The following is a 7,774-nucleotide window of genomic DNA, read 5'->3' as shown; positions in this document are numbered from 1 at the left end:
TTCAGCATCCAATACAGTAAATTGAATTGTGTCACTTTCAAAATAATAAATGTGCATAAATGTATTGTTTCCACATATATGATCAGAAAACGTGAAACACACAATGACAAAATACCTACTTACTGTTTCTTCTGAATGTTGAAAAAGAATAATTACGTTTTGCAAACATTTGCTGCTTTGCTCGTGTTCAGTCTCAGCAAGTTGTTCGCGAGCCAGTGCCGGAGCACCGCTGCAGTCGCTCCCAATGTGATTACGCCGTCTCTCAAAAAACTGCGTCGAGATTGCTGCGAAGCAGCGGGATCAGAGAGGGGAGGAGGGAGAGAGCGGGGAAGAGACAGAGAGGGAGGGAGGTAGAGCGTGTGAGAGATCGATCCGAAGGGAGGAGTCATGCTAAGGAAAGGGCAGCCGGAGTTCCACACTTTGCCTCCTTCTCAACAAAAATCATACAAAATACAGTAACAACACTCCGCAAGATACTTTTTTGCGCACCCATGTGTTTCTTTGTCGTCAGAGTTCGATAGGCATGTAGCTAGGTAAGTTCAAGCCGTTAGTTCAGTGAACGCTGAGGTCAGCTTACTGCAGGAAGGAGGAGAAGAAGGGGGAAGAAGGAAAACTTCTCGCACAGAGCGGTTTTGGACAGTTTTAGAAGTGAGGGTTGAGAAAAGTGCAAGACTGCAAGGCACCTCAAAAGTACACGACTGACATCTACAAAAAAGCAGTAAAAGACATAACTGCGAGGAGAAGACAGAAAATATCAAGACACAGAATAAGAGAACCAGCCCAAGAGAACACGTAAGTGCAAGAACACGATGAAGCGTGATGAATTTTGTTCTTGTGCTCTCTGGCAGCTTTGAAAGTTTGAAAAAAGTTGGATGTCTGTTCCAAACTGTCAGAGGTATCACGTTTCAGATAAGCATACCTTTAAAGAACATAATAAAAACATAAATCGAAGCAGTGTGCTGCAACGACAAAAGAATGTATAGCTGTTGCAAAAAATCTGTGTCCATAAAGGGGCTAAATCAACTAAAATTGTTTTCGGTATTCAGAATTCTACATAATGCGGGGATCTTTCTTTGTCTTTCGAGAGAGGTGCAGGCAGCGTGATGGAACAGCGTTGCAAACTTTTTTAAGCAGCGCTTTTTTTTTGCCTTGGCCAACTTCTTCGCGAAAGTAAACGCTGTGTTTCTGGACACTTGATTAACTGTATACATATCATGTATATAATGTGGTAAGCATTAATGATTGCCGAACAGATGATCGCATCATGCGTTTAAATGTAGTTTTCTGCAGGCCAATGAATTGATGTATCTTTTGTTTTTCTGTAAATGGTTCTTTCCGAGATTTTGAGTCATGTTCTGGGAAAGAAAAGGAATGGTCAAGTTAGTTAAAAAAAAAAAAAAAAAAACATTGTGTTCTAGACACGCAACGACTTGGAAAAAAAACTTCTTCAGAGTTCCGCTCAAGAAAGTGTATGGGGCAAATATGTACGTGATCATATTTCGGTACGATTTCCCTATGCCGTTTCTGCTATCGATTATTTGCCTCTGCGTCGTCTTGGACGCAGTTCATTTATCGTTATTTGGTTTATGAACGGAAGTTGAACAGCCAACAAGCACCAAATAAAATTATTAGCAGTTTAAATAGTGCAGTTGTTGTTCTCGCAGCAAATCTGACTTGTGTGTCATTGCAGAATTTAATGTAGCTACAAAATAAAATAGCAATAATTCACTTTGAGATAAATTGGACTGATTTAGCTAGCGCACTAGAGAAATTCAGTCAGTGTAAAACACGTAGGTATTTACTTGAACTGTTCCTAGTCTGTCAGTAAGTATTTGTTTTAAAAGGAATCCCATTTTACGGAACACTTTCTTTCTGTTATCGCGATTTTTTCCTTATAGCATTACTTGACTGTTGTGCTAGTACTTGTGTCATATAGCAACTCGCCACCCCAAGTGCAGATATTTGTTGTTAACTTTTCCTTTTGCTCCACGCCAGCTGCTCCACATTTTATGTCGTTGTCGGATTCAGAATGAGTGACTGGCGAACCGTTCGTGTCTCGGGTTTCACGCGACAGTACAAACGACGAGGGTTCGAGGCGTTCAGCTGAGTGATGCAGGCCTGCAAAAAGCGCCTTTGGCACTTTGCAAAAGAAAAAAAAAATTAACTGGGAAGTAGCAGCTTGCAGCGGGAGACACATCAAGGTTGCCATTAAACAATTAACATAATAAGTAATAAACCTCAAGATAAATCTCCCAAAACGTGTTTGTGTAAATACGACTGTTTTATTGAATTTTCCTGTAAAGTATGTGATACTTGATGTACGAGGGGCATACCATTTCAACAATATCTTCATCCCTAAATTGTTTTTTTTTTTTTTTTTTTTTTGGGGGGGGGGGGGGGGGGGGGGGGGCGTCAAGTATATATTAAAATTGATAAAACTCAGAGTTAAAACAAAAATATGTATGCTGTTTTAACTCATTGTCGCGTACCTTTTCGGACTTTTAATGATGTTACTGCATCCATTAGTTTCATTGGCCTCGCCTTTTCTGAAGAACAAATATAGCCTGTTAAAGCCTTACATCTTTTTTCCAAATATATTGTCGCGGTATTGCAGCGTACAGCGGCATGTAACATTTTATTGAAATAATTATTCAAGCATTATTTAACCCACGATTTTCTCAAAAAGCGCGCTGACTCGCCCGCAAAATTACATGTTTCTCTCGGCAAAAAGTAGATGATTAATTGACATCACAAACTCATCCCACGTTACGTTGTTTTGCAATGATAATGTTATTTCAGACCTTTTACGATTTTTTTCTCACGTTAATTTTAAGCAATACATTGCACAGTTATCTTACATTATAAGTCTTACGAGTTTAAAGCTTCCCAACGAACATACTGAGAACATAAAATGTGTTGTGTACCTTAATGCGAAAACGTCAGAATTGCCCTGAAATAATTTTAGTGAAATGCGTATTTTTAAAGTTGTTTGTCTCTTAATTGACGGAACTGCATTGATTTCTGAAGTCATAATTAGTCCGCTTTGTCTTTTTTCCAAGAAAAGTATAGTGGATAGCTGTTTATGGTAAACGCTGAGGATAGTTGTATATTTCGTATGTAATAAATATCCTTTTATATAATACATTTTAGTGGTTAACAGTTTTTTGACAGCTCCACAGTTTTCGATAGTGTTTATCACCTCTCGTCATTAGTAAATTGCTGCGTGAAAGTGTTCATTAGAGAGATGCGTGCACACAACACATTAACATAGATTGTCTTAATTTACAAACAGTTTAAATTTAATGAATTGTTTAATTCAACCTTCGAGTGAATCAAGTAAAAAAAAAGTGTGCAAAACAGAACACAAAAATGTTTAAGCACCAGAACTAAGGCAGTCATTATCATTAAATATTTTGTTTGAATAATAATTTAAATAACCGGGGCACGTAAATGGAGGTTGAGTTTTCTTATTATCCCACCATATTAAATATGAATGATATCTGATGAATTAATCCAGCAAGATGAATATGCACATAATTTCCATATGGCAGCAATACATTTTTTTTCCTGAAAAGGGTTTAAAAATTGCAATACCTCTACAATACAGTTTACATTTTAAAAAAGACAAAAGCAGTGGATGGAACAAAAAATTAATCTGGAAAAAAAAGGAGGAACACATTTTTTAGCACAGTCCTGAATGGTCTGTAGCTGGCAGAGAGTTGTGCATGTATACCCTAAATCATACACATTTAGAGTTCTCAGGGAACCTGACCCTTTTAAAAGTCTCCATCAGATAAAAGCAGCTGAATGGTGTACCTTAGCATTCAGATATGCTTGTGGGTTGGGCAAGCGAGACGCGAGGGGCTATCTAACCCCCCCCTGCCAAAAACGGACCCATCACAAGTCGAACATTGATTCTGGATTGTTATCTGAAAGTCAAGACTTTCCCTCTGCCCATGGCCTGAAAATCCACACTCAACAGCCGGCTCTGAAAATGTCACCTTTCTCTGCCCCCCTTCACATCCAAAAAGAGGGCTACCTATCCCACTCTGTCAGATGGATATGTGCTGCTAATGAAATATGCTGTCACGCTAACCCATTTGAGACCCATTTGAAAAGGTGGAGTTGGCTAGGCAAAACAAATCAGCAAACAACAAAAATCACAGATGTTTGTTTATTTATTTGTTTTTGATCCCTGTTAGGGGTGGTTGTACTGAGGAGCGCTAATGTGCAGGTTTTTTCTTTTTTTTTTTTTTAGTTTAGTTTTGTCCCTGATGTGTGTGCCTCTGGCTGTGGTACTTCCTTGGTATTGTAAAGCAGTGAACCCACACTGAATAAATGCCCAGGTATAGTGAACACATTAGGACGCGCAGTTTCTATATTATGTCCTCTATATTATCTCATCAACATGCAGTGACGTTGAAATGTTCTCTGAAGTGGAAGAGTGAGTGCAATCCAGCTTGTCCTTTCTCTAAAACAAAACGCAAAGCAGGCAAAATGCGATGTTTATTCTCACATATAATTGCTCAGTTGCACTCGATACTGTTGCCAAACGCCGGAGTAAACAAACAACACGGTAAACGTCACAGGCAGAAAGGGAACAGCATTGTGTCTTTCCTAAGCGGTCCGTTGCAGAACAGCCCTCCGAAATATAGCTATAGTCAAGAAAAAGCCTGCAAATGAAATTTCACACTTTGATGATTTTTAACTTTGATATGTTTGACATCAAAAAAGGACACAGAGGGAAAGAAGGAGAGCAAGTCAGAGAGAGTGATGGAGGGAAAGGGGGGGGGGGGGGGGGGGGCTGTGCGGCTTTTCATAAAAAGTTGGGCCGCCGTGTTGGAGCAGAGGAGCAGTGAAGTGTCTCAGTGCATTTGCGTTTAAGCACTGAAGAGCAGGGGTCTGTGGGCACGGAGGGGGCCTCTTCTCAGCCTCCTAATCCCAAGGCCCGGCCAGCCCTTCAGGGCATGCCTCAGATCTCGCGCACCGCGCAGCCTCCATTCACTCCGTTCCTGGATTAAATATGCTATGTGTTCCTGGCTCCAGCAGCACCGCTTCCCCACCGCCTCTGTGGGCTGTCCCGGAATGGGACCCCCCTCTGCACTTTTAGGAGCTGCTAAAGGCACCTTTCAGAGGGGCCGACTCGGGGGGAGGTGCGTGGGGTAGGGTGGTGTTGGTGAGTGGGGGGTGCTGGTGGTGGTGGTTGGGGGGGGGGGGTCTAGCCCACACCAGCTCAGATGCTCATGCACATGCTCGTGTAGACAGACTGGGTTTTTTTTTTGTTCTCCTTCTTTTTTGGTCACAGGAAATGGGAGAATTTTTGTGTGCAACCTGGCCCAACAGGCCCTACCCAGGCGTTGAAAAAGTGGTGCTTTACTTTCCCTGGCTTTGGCCCCCTGGAAATACAAAGTGGACACACAAATTAAACCTTGTGAGCAGGTTTCTCAGAGAGAAGGACAGAATGTAAAAATGAAAAGAAAAAAAAAGATTCACAAAACTGTAAGGAGATTGGGGTAGGGTCCTTTGAGGTGAGGTCCTCCGAGAGCCTGTCTGCGCACACATTTTCTTTTTGCGAGTACCTGAGAGCAAACAACACTCTCGTCTGCAGCGTGTCGGAGTCGTAAAACGCGTCTTTGGGCCCTCAGTGCGAAGTATGAGAAAAAGAGGTGTGTGCCCATTTGCTTTGAAGAGGCGGGGGGCAGCAAGGGGGAGGGGAGGGGGTGAGGTCATGCTTGGCAATGTTATTCACAGTGAGAGCTGAGTTTTTTTATTGTCATAGTTGCACAAGGGCATCAGTCTTGATGCCAGCTTGTCAGCTTGCCCCCTGTATGAAGGCAGTGGGTGTGCATGCACACTGGGTGTCAGGATGGGGAAGGAGGCTTTGGGGAGGGGGGGTTGCTGAGCGCAGTGCTTACTGTGAAGAACTCCGATCACGCCTCTTTCCCTTTTGCGTGCTACTGTCAGTAAATGCTGCTGTTCTGAAAAGAACTTTTTTTCTGTGAAGTGTTCAAGCAAGCTTCATGTTTTCCAAAAAGTCATATGAACATCTGCTAAAATTGGATATTAATGTCTAGTAGAAAGAGCTGTAACTCACTGCCTGTGGGAAAATCTATGAGTGAAATTAGGTGCTAAGGCATACTACACTACATGTAACGAATGATTTGCTATATATTTAAAGCGAGAAATGTGTAAACTGAGCTATTTCTCACATTACCGATTTTTTGTCAGATGTAATGATTTTGTAGTACCTCTTTACATTTAAATATACCCTTTTCCTACATAATTTAAAGGTCAAAAGAGGGAAGATGATCACACTGTAGCTAACGGCCATCAGTAAAAAATAATTTGTTCTGTGTTTCAGAAATCATGGTCACATTGGGCAAAAAAAGAAAATAGAAAAAAAGAGTGAAGGGTGTCTAAAAAGACTGAAAACATTTCCACATCTTGGTGATCTTCTTTCTGTGGTAGTATAAGATACAGTATGTGTTCATTCATGCTGTAAATATTATAGAAACTTTCATGTGAGTATGAACATTAGAAAAAAGGAGAGCAAAAACCAGAGTGTTGACAAATTCATCACTGTGGCAAGCCTCCAAACTGACAGATCCTTAGCCCAGATCGATTTATCAGCTGTAGTGTCGTTCTGCTGTACTTATTGGTGTTCCCCTCGTTCCCCTCAATCACCGCTCTGACAGAAAATCTGCTCTCCGGGGTTCGGAGCTGGGGAGGCTCAAGAAGGAGGGAGTGGGGGCAGAGGGGTTATTGTTCTGATGTCAAATGCAAATTCCAAGGTTAATACCTGAATAAATGTCTTGCCGAGTTTTCCCTCCCGTTTGCCAACATGTTGAAACGAGGCCTGCCACAAGCCAACCCCCCCCCCCCCCCCACCCCCTTATTTTTTGACTTCCGCCCTGCTGCTATGAAGCTGAGGGCGGGGGGGGTGGGGGGCACCCCCACCCTCCAGCCTCTCCGCACTTTCTAGGGGCCAGTGGGAGCTATTCTGCAAGCGAATGCTAACAGCCCTTGCCTTGCAAGAAAAATAATGCCTCACCTTAAAAAAACAAAGGGGACTCTTCTATTTGAGCAAATTTCTGCTTGGAACTGAAAGGCCCCTCTTTGTCAGCACAGGCATTTGAAGACTAATCGCTTTTTCTCATGCAAAGGATGCTAGTTTAAGAGCTAGGCAACAGAAAGGGACGGTGTTTCAACAATACTCGGCAGGGAGCAAGGAACTAGGATCCCCTCCTTGTGTACCACAGACAAAGCCTAGTTCCCCACAAGGGAGGGGGATTCAAGAAGTTTTATAGACTAGTTCCTTGAGGGTGGACACCAGCGGTTTTAAAGACTGGCAGCCATCAGTATTCTCTCTCTGGTGATGCATTGCCAGGGCCAATTTAGGCTCTAAAAGAACTGACCACATGAAACATAGTACGGTCCTACTTAGGCTTGTTGGAAAAAAAAATGGACCACATAAATAAATTCACAGACAAAGATAAGTAAATCCATGTTTGGATTGAAAAACTTTTTTGTTTTTTATTTATAAAGAGGGGTCAATTTGCTCTGGAAACACATCTTTCTCGTGAAGGAGCAGGCTTGACTTCATGAATTCATTGTTTTTCATGTGGAAACCGGCCCCTTTGCAGGGCCGCTTTGCAGCGGCCTCTGAGGCCTTGCGGTGCGTTGCGCTCTGCTGTAAAGGTTCCCCCTCTGAATAGTGGATTGCGAAGGGGGCCATTTGTCAAAGGTGCTCCGGGTTTCTTTTTCGCTCCCACCT

The 7,774-nt window shown here is 42.4% G+C and overlaps 1 protein-coding gene across 1 annotated transcript in view; it reads left to right on the top strand.

The window, feature by feature from the left end:
• The first annotated feature begins 395 nt into the window (after nt 1–395).
• The window catches only part of gli3 (GLI family zinc finger 3), a 122,586-nt gene continuing 115,207 nt past the window's right edge, over nt 396–7,774 (top strand). The window contains exon 1 of the mRNA XM_036521423.1: nt 396–792. The gene's annotated coding sequence lies outside the window, so the exon portion shown is untranslated. The remainder of the gene's footprint in view (nt 793–7,774) is intronic.

This window comes from Megalops cyprinoides, chromosome 2 (genome assembly GCF_013368585.1).
Source record: "Megalops cyprinoides isolate fMegCyp1 chromosome 2, fMegCyp1.pri, whole genome shotgun sequence".
Classification (NCBI taxonomy): domain Eukaryota; kingdom Metazoa; phylum Chordata; class Actinopteri; order Elopiformes; family Megalopidae; genus Megalops; species Megalops cyprinoides.
This window is presented reverse-complemented; position numbering and strand designations above follow the sequence as displayed.